This window comes from Halichoerus grypus, chromosome 1 (assembly GCF_964656455.1).
Source record: "Halichoerus grypus chromosome 1, mHalGry1.hap1.1, whole genome shotgun sequence".
NCBI classification, from domain to species: domain Eukaryota; kingdom Metazoa; phylum Chordata; class Mammalia; order Carnivora; family Phocidae; genus Halichoerus; species Halichoerus grypus.
The window spans coordinates 140,741,588-140,754,282 of record NC_135712.1 but is presented as its reverse complement, the minus strand read 5'-3'; the positions used below and the strand labels follow the sequence as shown (position 1 = coordinate 140,754,282).

At 36.7% G+C, this 12,695-nt stretch overlaps 1 protein-coding gene and 1 pseudogene across 17 annotated transcripts in view; one reads left to right on the top strand and one right to left on the bottom strand.

The window, feature by feature from the left end:
- The window catches only part of RBMS3 (RNA binding motif single stranded interacting protein 3), a 1,332,425-nt gene that overhangs the window by 1,117,364 nt on the left and 202,366 nt on the right, over positions 1-12,695 (bottom strand). The gene's annotated exons all lie outside the window — the stretch shown is intronic.
- On the top strand, positions 6,825-7,001 carry LOC118536313 (ATP synthase F(0) complex subunit j, mitochondrial pseudogene; annotated as a pseudogene).

Below are 12,695 nucleotides of genomic sequence, written 5' to 3'. Positions count from 1 at the left end.
TAACTGGGGATTACTGAGCTCAAACCCTGCGTGTGTGTGTGTGTGTGTGTGTGCGCGCCTGCACGCACACATCGAGGGCAGCAGGGCCACGCCTGCACCAGGGTGGAGATGGGATGGTCGCTTGGTGAAATTGCAAGGTACCAAGAAACCTCGAGTGGGAAGCTGCAGAGCGAGCGTGGGCTTGAGGAAAACAGGCATCAAAGAGTGGCGGTGGATTTTTTTTCTTCAGTCTCTGGCATGATGAAATCACAGTGTAGGATAGAAAAGCAAAGAGAGGGAAAGGAGAACTTGGACTGTAGACACATATTTCTTGCCATCTCCAAAAGAGAAGTTCCTTCTATTTAAAAAAATACACTTTTGTCCTCATATATTTATATATACTTCTTTATAATTTTTGTTTTATTTGAATTATAAATTTTGGTTAAATGTAAATCAACATAGAGAAAAATTGGGGAGCTTGCTTTATAATTTTAAAAATATTTAAAATGCTTTACCTTATTTGCTGCTAATAATGCCGTGAGATAGGGAGGGTAGGGTTTCCTTAGTCATTGTACAGATGAGGGAAATGAGGCACAGAAAGTTTCAATGCCCCTCATTCTCTGTCCTCAGTTGCCATGAATGATACCATTACTCGTCTATTAGAGTCAAACAAATCAGACATTTGAAAATCATCCTTGAGGGGCGCCTGGATGGCTCAGTCGTTAAGCGTCTGCCTTTGGCTCAGGTCATGATCCCAGGGTCCTGGGATCGAGCCCCACATTGGGCTCCCTGCTCAGTGGGAAGCCTGCTTCTCCCTCTGCCACTCCCCCTGCTTGCATTCCCTCTCTCGCTGTGTCTCTCTCTGTCAAATAAATAAATAAAATCTTAAAAAAAAACCATCCTTGACTCCTCTCTTTTCCATATGGCCTAACTCCAGTTGGCTACCATGCCCCAACAGTCCTACATCATTTTAATAATGCTCAAATGCCATACTTCCACTCTCTGCCTAGACTGTCATAACTGAGGCAACCATCACTCCATCATTTATACCCAGATTATTTTAGCAATGTAAAATGGACCAACCTGCCTCTGGTCTCACTAATGCCCAGTCTCTTTCCCAACTACCACCATTTTGTGAAATGTTAATCTGAAGATACCTCAGCCACCATGTCAATGATTTTCTTATTTTTACAAATAAATACAAACTCTTTGTTAGAGCATATAAGATCCTTCATGATGCAGCCTTCATGAAACCCCAGTGTTATCTCTTGCCATTTACCCTCTACTCCGATGGGTCATACCTGCACCTCATGTGTCATATCTTCCAGTCACACAGAATACTTCTGATGGTTCCAGAAGCTTCATACTGGAAATCTCTGCATTTGTTGTTCTCTGTGCCTAGAATACTCATCCTCATTGTTCTCACAGTTCACTTCCTGTTCAGTCCTTCAAAATTCATTAGCTATGCTTCCTTCCCCAGGAAGCCTTTCTAGCACCCCCTAGACTAGCATAAGATGACTTTCTATATGCAATTAGCCATATCATAGCATTTACCACTCCTAAAACACACACTATTTTCCTATTCGTCAGTCTTAGCACTAAGCTCTAACTGTGTCATTACATGTCATAAGATTGTTTCGGTCCTCTGTATGCACATGTGTGCCATCCATTCCTTTAATAGCTCTCAAAATACATTAAGATACATATACATCTCAATACATTAAGAGGGCTTGACTGGGTAGAGCTCTTGACTGGGCTGTAGGGAACCCAAAAGACACAAGATATGTTCCTTGTCCTTGAGGGAGATTTCTATGAACCTGAAACAAGAGAAAACACAAGGAAAAATGACACATACCCAGTGTAGTAGATTGAATGATGATCCCACAAAAGATATGTCTACTCAGAACCTGTGAATGTAACCTTCTGTGGAAAAAGAAATGGTCTTTGAAGATATAATTAAGTTAAGCATCTTGATATGAGACCATCCTGGCCCCTGAGTGGGCCCTAAATGTAATGACAAGTGCCTTTATAAGAGACGATACTAACAGAAGAGGAGAAACAGCAGAGAATGTGATGTGAAGACATAAGGCACAGGTTAGCATCAGGTGTCAATAAGCCAAGCAATGCAAAGGACTGTCCACAGCCACCAGAAACCATGAGAGGTATGGAACAGATTCTCCTAGAGCTTCCAGAAGAAACCAAATCCAATCACACCTTGATTTTGGACTTGAGGTCTTCAGAACTGAGGGGGGATAAATTTCTGTTGTTCAAAGCCATCCAGTTTATGGTAATTCTTTATAGCAGCCCTAAGAAACTAATATGCCAAAATATTAACAATAATAAGAAAACAAGACCTCACTTATTTTCAACGCACTTTTGCAATAGGTTAACACATTTCCAACAATTTAAGATGTGATCCTTTTCTTTCTGCTTGCATGTTCTTTTTCTCATCGTCAGACCCTAGCAGGGATGTGTATGTAGAGATGCACTAAGTGCTTCGTAAATACAGATTGACAGATAACTATATTTTGTATAATAAGAGAGAGATGCTACCATAAGTGAAGCAAAAGTGAAAACAAGTACAGAAATGTGTGCCTTCCTTACTTTTAAAAAGGAAAAAAAAAACCTGTCAGAAACAGGAAAGAACTGTCAAAAGTACACGGTATTCCGTACAGATATTGTGAAACAAGTCACAATACAAGTTGTTTTGTGACAGTGTAAATGCATACATTTTACATCATGTTAGCAAGTACGTATCTACTACCTCGACCAAAATTACATGCGCTCCTCCCAACACTTTAATCATGCACCGCAGTAATCTCCAATTCAAGAGAGATAAGTTGATAACTGATATATTCAGAGCTATTTAGGATTTTAACACTGGGGAAAATAGGTTCTTTGCAAAAAAAGGGGGAGGAGGCAAATAAAAGAGGGAAAAATATATGATAAACACTATTGCCTGGAAATGACAAGGATAAATGAAAAAAGGCAGCCACACCTTTCTTTTTTTATGATTTGAAATTCAATAACCTACATCTTTTGTTGGTGCCAAGTGTTGTACTTCCTCCTGAGGGAAAAAGTCCCTGAACTCACAGAACTTGTATTCTAGGGCAGCTCTTACAAAGCTACAATGCATTATGTAAATCAGTAATAAAAATAGCAATGAAATCATCTGCTTCCACATAATGTTAATAGTTAGTAATTATTGAGTTTTTATTATGTAACAGGCACTTTCTAGGCTCTTTTCAAATTAATTTATTCAATACAACAATCTATTATTATCTCTATTTTACAGAGCAGGAAACTGAGGCAAGAGAAATGAAGTAAATTGTCTGCTGGTTGAACCAATCAGGAAGTGGTAGAGAAGGGAGTGAAACCCAGCAGCCTAGTTCCAGAGCTCTTGGTTTCAATTACTGTATTATCTTGCATCTAGATGTAATAAGAGCAACTTGCAACAATAAAAAGGAAAAATCATCTTATGGAATGAATTAGTAAGTCTTTACTCCACATCACAAAGCACAAATTAAATAACCACTTCAGTCTCACACATACCATATTAAAAAAAAATGTAGAAAATAATAACACGTAACTTTGCAGGATCCATGTGAGTATTCGAGAAGAGGACAGATGTGAATGTGCCTAGCATAGTGCTCTGAATAAAAAAGGAATTTAATAAATGCGGGTTTTAAAAAAAATTATACATAGATTATTCTATGGCCCCTTTCCCTATCTTTTAAGCATTAACTTATAATTGGGCTGAAAATGCATAAAGATCACATTGAAATCTCCAAAGTACATTACAAATCCTTAAGTCATTGCCTACAGCAGAAAAACATGTTATATCATCACTAAACTGCTTTATTTTCTTCCTGGGCACAGACGAAGACTACATTTTGTAGCCCAGCTTGATCTAGGAAGAAATCTCTTCTGGCCAATGGAATCTGAAAGTATATGATGTATACCACTTCTAGATCTGGTCTCTAAAACCTACACTTCTGGATCTAATGTATCAGCTCTGGCAGACCAATCCTTCAACTTAGAACAACTAGAAAAATTAGATGGAATGGAAAAACAAAGCAAAACAAAACACAAACTAAAAACATCTCTTGGAAGCCATCAAAGATGTTAGAAGGTGTGGCAGTTATTAAGGGGGATGGAACTTAAAAGAGACCATGATGCTACCAACCAGAAACAAATCACTGAGGTGAGCATAACTTTCTATACTACTTTTATCAATCTAATCACTTCTCAGTGTGTATGATAAAGTGGCCACATTTGGAGAGCCGGAGCAGAAAGCAGCTGCTGGGAAACTGAGAGCTAAGCAGACCTGTAGGCAGTATAAAATGTTGGGGGATAAAAATCAGAAGTTTAGGGTCCACATCAGTGCTGAGTCCCTGTAGGATCACACTCCATAGTTAGAACAAAGCAGAAATGGGCCAGATCTTACAAGGACTGGAAACTCTGCCTCAAATCAGCTCTAATCATTTGGCCAGAAAATGAACAAAATCTTTAATGGAAAAATATAACAGCATCCATAGACTCTAATATTTGGTAACAAAATGTGTGGCATGCAGTTCAGAATTACCAAGAGTATACCAAGAGTATAAAGTACCAAAGGAAAAAGAATTAACAGAAACAGACCTATGGATGATCCAGATATGTGAGCTACACAGACTTTAAAATAGCTGTGATTAGTATGTTCAAGAAAATTGAATCAAGATCAGAATTTCACCAGAGAACTTGAATCTGTGAAAAATTAAGGGGAAATTCTAGAATTTAAAAAAATAAAATTACTGAGATGAGTACAACTTAGAATTCTATACCAAGTAAAAATACACGTCAATAATGAAGGTGAGGAAGGTTTAAGGAGCTTGGAAGTCACCGCTCTGTCCCAACAACTCTACTTGGATCCATAAGAGAGGGAAAGACAAAAGACAAACTCCTGCCCCCACAACTGGAGAGATGGGTGAATACAGATCATCACAGCTTCCCAGAGCAGAGACTCATGAAGGAATTACCACAGGAACCAGTGCTGGGGTAAGAAAATGTGAACTGTAATTGATGAACTAATTGCTGGAGGCTCAGCGTGGGCAACTCTCAGAGTGAAAAACTCCAGGGGGACTCAGGCAGAGGGAAGATCCTCACCATTGTGAGATTTACCTCTCGGAGCTCAACCAGATTCCCATAGTAAATATCTGAAAAAAATCAATCCCTTCAGGCTTCCTGCAGGGAAAGAGAATAAGGAACCATTTTGAAATAAGCCAGAGCACTCTTCTTAAGAAGGCCTGTCCTCAGGGAGAACTAGTTAACTAGAACCTAACCCGCTGAGGTATTATCAGAGCCTAACTTGCCCGGGGGAAAGAAAATATCCAACTCTAGTCTGTTGTCATCCTGTCCCACCTAAATGGGGAGAAAAAAACTGAGAAACCCTTGTGAATTTCACTGTCCAGACACACAGGGTCCCTGAGAGACAGACCTAGTCACAGGACTATAGAATGCTTCCCTTCCCCATACCCCACCGCCACATCAGTAAAGGCTTATTCACTGGAGGTGCTTTTACCCAGGACCCATGTCTGATTATCAAGAAAAAATTAAAAGGCATACCAAAAGGAAAAAATACAGTTTGAAGAGCCAAAGCAAGCATCAGGATGCTTGCTAAACTAGATATGCACCAGATATGGCAGGGATATAGGAATCATCAGACTGGGTATTTGAAACAACTATGATTAATATGCTAAGAGGTTTAATGGATAAAGTAGATGGTATGAAGGGACAGATGGACAATGTAAGCTGAGAGATAAAAATCCTAATAAAGAACGAAAGAGAAATGCTAGAGATTTAAAAAAACACTGTAAGAGAAATGAAGAATGACTTTCATAAGCTTATATAGGCTGGACATGGCTGAGGAAAGAATCATTGAGCTAGAGGATAGAGCAATAGAAACTTCAAAAACTAAAAAGCAAAGAAAACAAAGATGAAAAATAGAGAACAGAATTCTAAGGACTGTGGACAACTACAAAAGGTGTAATGTACACATAATGAGAACACCAAAAGGAGAAGAAAGGAAGAGAAGAAAATGTGAAACAATAATCACCGAGAATTGAACCCAAATTAATGTCAGACACCTAACCACAGAGCTCCAGGAAATTCGGAGAACACCAAGGAGAATAAATGTCAAAAAATCTACACCTAGGAATATCATCTTCAAACTACAGAAAATCAAAGACAAAAAAAAAAAAAAAATCCTGAAAGAAGCAAGAGAGAAAAACACATTTTCTATAGAGGAACAAATTAGAATTGCATCCTACTTCTTCTCAGAAACCACGCAAGCAAGAAAAGAGTGGAGGGAAATATTTAAAGTATTGAGAGAAAAGAGAGAGAAAGAAAGAAATAAAATATTTCATAATGGACAAAACCCAAAGAATCTGTATTACATGACTTTTTACTTTGTGTTTTACTTTGTGAAAATTCATCAGGCTATGCACTAAACATAATAAAAGTTTATTTTTCTAAATGTCTACAGAATGGTGAGAAGGAGGGAGATGAGAAATAGTGAAGCTTTAATGACTATATTCACCCTCTCCCACTGAAAACCAAATGCCAGAGGCTTGAGTTCTAGATGGGCAAACTAACTTCAAATCACGTTCACTTTTGCTAATTACAAAAGACTGGACATTTTGACAGACTGGACTTTCAATTACCTAAATATAACCAGAAAGTGCATGGGGTTCCTGAGCCTTCCTCCAGGGTCAGTGCTTTACGAACTAGGCAATGTGGCCCTCGGTGACCTTTCCGAGTCATTGGCCAGGCAGGTCCCCCGCAGCATGCGCCAGGGTTCATACAAGATGTTTCAAAGCCTTGTTAAAAATGTTTGGGTCCCCCCGAAGCCCTATTCTACCCAAGTTTATCAGGAGATTTGGGTAGGAATGGGATTGATGGGCTTCATCATTTATAAAATCAAGGAAGTAAAGCTTTGAAAGCTTCGAGTTCTGCACCTGCTCATGGTCATCATTAACCAGCTTTACTTGAGTACACGTCAGATGGAGCATCAGTCTGGCTGTAAATTTCAGCAAGCTGTGTTAGATGAGAACATGGAGCATCGCTGTAAACTTGTAGACATGTTGTTTCCTTTGTGGAGTGAATAAAGGTACCTGGGAGGTGTACCAAACAAACAAAAAAACTGGGCAATAAAAAAGTGTTGTGTTTATAATCACTTTTTAAACCCTCCTGAGATGGTCTGCTTGCTCTTTTCTTGTCTGCACTCAAGGCAGAGGATGCAGTGGAGGACCTGAGTCACAGCTTGGAACATAGCTGCCCCATCAAGAAAACCCACTTTGGACTTTTTGTGAGTGAGACATAAACTTTTATTGACTGGAGTTACAATATTTTAAGGCTGTTTGTTTTATGTCCCACATAACTAATGCACTGCTATTAGAAATTTCAAGGTAAACAAAACCACCAAAGACTCAAAGATGAAAAGGGGGAGTGGCAGAAAATGTAACTTACATTCATCAAGTGCTATTTTGTGCAAAATTCTCTGCTGATAATAACTAAAATTTCTCAACATTTATCAATAGCCACTGACAATGTTACCTTCTTTAGATACATCGTTTCATCCAATTTCTACAAACACCCTTTCAGGTGAGTATGATCATCATTATTACACAGATAAAGGTAAATGAAGAACAGACCGACATTTATTTTTTTTTTTAATTCCAGTATAGTTAACATACAGTGTAATATTAGTTTCAAGTGTAAAATGTAGTGATTCACCAATTCTATATATTACTCACTGCTCATCAAGATGAGTGTACTCTTAATCTCCTTCACCTAATTCACCCATCCTCTCACTCACCTCCCCTCTGATAACCATCGTTCTTTATAGTTGAGTCTGTTTTTTGGTTTGTCTCTCTATTTTTCACTTTGTTCATTTGTTTTGGTTCTTAAATTCCACATATGAGTGAAATTATATGGTATTTCTCTTTCTCTGACTTATTTTGCTTAGCATTATACTCTCTAGCTCCATCCATGTTGTTGCAAATGGCAAGATTTTGTTCTTTTTTATGACTGAATAATATTCCATTGTGTGTGTGTGTGTGTGTGTGTGTGTGTGTGTGTGTGTGTGTGTGTGTATATATATATATATATATATATATATCACTTCTTTTTCCATTCATCTATCAATACACACTTGGCCTGCTTCCATAATTTGGCTATTGTATATAATGCTTCTATAAACATAAGCGTTCCTATATCCCTTTGAATTACTGTTTATTATTTGGGTAAATATCCAGCAATGTGATTCCTGGATCGTAGGATAGTTCTATTTTTAACTCTTTGAGGAGCCTCCATATTGTTTCCCACAGTGACTGCACCAGTATGCATTTCCACCAACAGTGCACAAGGGCTCCTTTATCTCCACATCTTCACCAAAACTTGTTGTTTCTTGTGTTTTTAATTTTAGCTATTCCAGCAGGTGTGAGGTGGTATCTCATCGTGGTTTTGATTTGCATTTGCCTGATGATGAGTGATGTTGAGCATCTTTTCATGTGTCTGTGGGCCATCTGTATATCTTCTTTGGAGGAATATCTGTTCATGTCTTCTGCCCATTTTTAAAATGGATTATTTGGTTAGGGGGTGTTGAATTGTATAAGTTCTTTATTTAATTTGGATACTAACCCTTTTTTGGATATGTCATTTGCAAATATCTTCTGTTCAGTAGGTTGTCTTTTAGTTTTGTTGTTTCTTTTGCTGTGCAGAAGCTTTTTTATCTTGATCTAGCCCCAACAGTTTATTTTTTATTTTGTTTCCCTTGCTTCAGAAGACATATGTAAAAAAAATGTTATAGCTTGTCAGAGAAATTACTGCCTGTGTTTTTTTCTATGATTTTTATGGTTTCAGATCTCACATTTAGGAATCCATTTTGACTTTATTTTTGTGTGTGGTGTAAGAAAGTGGTCCAGTTTCATTCTCTTGCATGTAGCTGTCCATTTTCCCCAGCACCATTTGTTGAAAAGACTCTTTTTCCCACTGCATACTCTTACTGCCTTTGTCAAAGATTAATTAACCATCTGGTTGTGGTTTTATTTCTGGGATTTCTATCCTGTTCTATTGATCTATGTGTCTGTTTTTGTGTTGGTACCATACTGTTTTGATTACACAGCTTTGTAGTGTAACTCAAAATCTGGAATTTTCATAACTATAACTTTATTTTTCTTTTTTAGATTGCTTTGGCTCTTCGTGATCTTTTGTTGTTCCATACAAATTTTAGGATTGTTTCCTCTAGTTCTATGAAAAATGCTTTTGGTATTTTGATAGGGATTACATTAAATCTATAGAATGTTTCGGGTAGTATGAACATTTTAACAATATTTGTTCTTCTAATCCATGAGCATGGAATATCTTTCCATTTGTTTCTGTCATCTTCAATTTATTTCATCACTGTCTTACAGTTTTCAGAGTATAGGTCTTTTACCTCCTGGTTAAGTTTAGTCCTAGGTATGTTATTATTGCTTGTGCAATTGTAAATGGGATTGTTTGCTTAATTTCTCTTTCTGCTGCTTCATTATTAATGTATAGAAATGCAACAGACATTTTGTACATTGATTTTGTATCCTGCAACTTTATTGAGTTCATTTACCAATTCTAATAGTTTTTAATGGAGTATTTAGGGTTTTCTATATATAGTATCATGTCATCCACAAAGAGTGATAATTTTATATCTTCCTTACCAATTTGGATGTCTTTTATTCCTTTCACTTATCTGATTTCTGTGGCTAGGACTTCTAGTACTATGTTGAATAAAAGTATTAAGAGTGATATCCTTGTCTTGTTCCCAACTTAGGGGAAAAGCTCTGTTCTTCTCCATTGAATATGATGTTAGCTATGGGTTTTTCATGTATGGCCTTTATTATGTTGAGGTATGTTCCCTCTAAATCTCCTTGTTGAGGATTTTTATCATGAATGGATGTTGTACTTTGTCAGTTTCTTTTTCTGCATAGATTGAAATGATTATATGGTTTTTATCCTTTCTCTTACTGATGTGATGTATCATGCTGATTGATTTGCAAATGTTGAACCTCCTTTGTATCCCGGAAATAAAACCCACTTTATTGTAGTAAATGATTTTTTTTATGTATTCTTGGACTTGGCTTGCTAATATTTTGCTGAAGATTTTTGTGTCTATCTTCATCAGAGGTATTGGCCTGTAGTTCCCTTTTTTGGAAGTGTCTTTATCTGGTTTTAGCATCAGGGTACTGCTGGCCTCATAGAATGAACTTGGAAGTTTTCCTTTCTCTTCTATTTTTGGAATAGTTTGAGAAAAATATGTATTAACGCTCTTTTAAATGTTTGGTAAAATTCACCAATTTGGTCCTGGACTTTTGGTTTATGGAAGTTTTTTGAGTACTGATTCGATTTCATTGCTGGTAATCAGCCTGTTCAAATATTCTATTTCTTCCTGGTTCGGTTTCAGGAGGTTATATGTTTCTAGGAATTTTTCCATTTCTTCGAGTCCAATTTACTGGCATAAAATTCTCCTTGTCCAGTTTGCTGGCATATAATTTTTCATAAGATTCTCTTACAATCCTTTGTATTTTGTGGCATCAGTTGTTATTTCTCTTTCATTTCTGATTTTGTTTGAGTCCTCTCTTTTTTTTTTTTGATGAGTCTGGCTAAAGGTTTATCAATTTTATTGTTCTTTTCAAAGAACCAGTTCCTGGTTTCATTGATCTGTTCTACTGTGATTTGGTTTGGGGTTTGGGGTTTATTTGGGTTTATTTTTTTTAATTTCTATTTCATTTATATTTGCTCTAATCTTTATTATTTCCTTCCTTTTACTGGTTTGGAGTTTTTTGTTTTTTGGTTTTTGGTTTTTTTTTTTTTTGTTCTGTTTCTAGCTCCTTAAAGTATAAGGTTAGGTTGTTTATTTGAGATTTTTCCTGCTTCTTGAGGTAGGCCTGTATCACTATAATCTTTGCCCTTAGAACAGATTTGCTGCATCCCAAAGATTTTGGACCACTGTGTTTTCATTTTCATTTGTCTCCATGTGTTTTTGGTTTTGTTTTTTTTTTTAATTTCTTCTTTGACTTCTTGGTTGACCTGTTCATTGTTTAGTAACATGTTATTTACCCTCCATGTTTTTGCGCTCTTTCCAGATCTTTTCTTGTGCTTGATTTATAGTTTCATAGCATTGTGGTAGGAGAAGATGCATGGTGTAACTTCAATTTTTTAAAATTTGTTGAGACTTGTTTTGTGGCCTAATATGTAATCTATTCTGGAGAATGTTCTGTATGCACTTGAAAAGAATGTGTATTCTGCTGTTTTAGGATGGAATGTTCTGAATATATCTGTTAAATCCATCTGGCCCAATGTGTCAAAGAGACGGTTGTCATTGATTTTCTGTTTGAATGATCTGTCCATCGATATAATTGGGGTATTAAAGTCCCCTATTACTATTATATTACTATTGATTACTTTGTTCATGTTTGTTATTACCTGCTTTATGTATTTGGGTGCTCCCATAGTGGGTGCATACATATTTACGACTGTTTTATCTTCCTGTTGGAAGTACTGTTGAGTACTGTTCCCTTGATGATTATATAGTGTCCATCTCTGTCTCTTGTTATGGTCTTTCTTTTAAAGTCTATTTTGTCTGATATAAGTATTGCTACCCTGGTTTTCTTTTCACTTCCATTTGCATGATAAATGCTTTCCCAAACATTCACTTTCAATCTGCATGTGTCTTTAGGTATGAAATGAGTCTCTTGTAGGCAGCATACAGATGGGTCTTGCTTTTTTATCCATTCCATTACCCTATATCTTTTGACTGGAGCCTTTAGTTCATTTACATGCAAAGTAATTATTGATAGGTATGATTTTATTGCCTTTTTGTTACTTATTTTGTGGATGTTTTTGTAGTTCGTTTCTGTTCCTTTCTTCCCTTGCTCTCTTCTCTTATGATTATTACTTAGATTTCTTTCTCTTTATTTTTTGCATAGGTACTACTGGTTTTTGATTTGTGGTTACCATTCAGCTTGTGTATAACATCTTCTGCATATAGCCGTCCATTTTAAGTTGGTGGTCATGTAAGTTTGAACCTATTCTTTACTCTTTATTTACCCCACAATGTTTTAGGTATGTGGTGTCATACTTTACTTTTTTTTTTTTTTTTTTTTTTGCAGGGGATGGGGGGGTCCCTTTGCTGAGTTTTTACAGATATACTTATTTTCACAGCTTTTGTGCTTCCCACTTTTCTTACTCTTAATTATGGTCTTTCCTTTCCACTTAAAGAGTCCCCTTTAACTTTCCTTATAGGGCTGGTTTAGGTGTCATGAATTCTTTTAACTTTTGTGCATCTGGGAAACTCTTTATCTCTCCTTCTATTCTGAATGATACCCTTGCAGGATAGAATATTCTTGACTGCAGATTTTTTCCTTTCAGCACTTTGAATATATCATCCTACTCCTTTCTGGCCTGCAAAGTTTCTGCTAAAAAATCAGCTGATAGCCTTATGGGGTTTCCCTTGTATACAATTGCTTTCTGTTCTCTTTCTGCTTTTAAAATTCCCTCTTTATCACTACTTTTTGCCATTTTAATTACTATATGTCTTGGTGTGGACCTCCTTGGATTGATTTTGTTAGGGGATCTCTGTGCCTCCTGGATCTGGATTTCTGTTTCCTTCACCAGGTTTGGGAAGTTTTCAGCTATTATTTCTT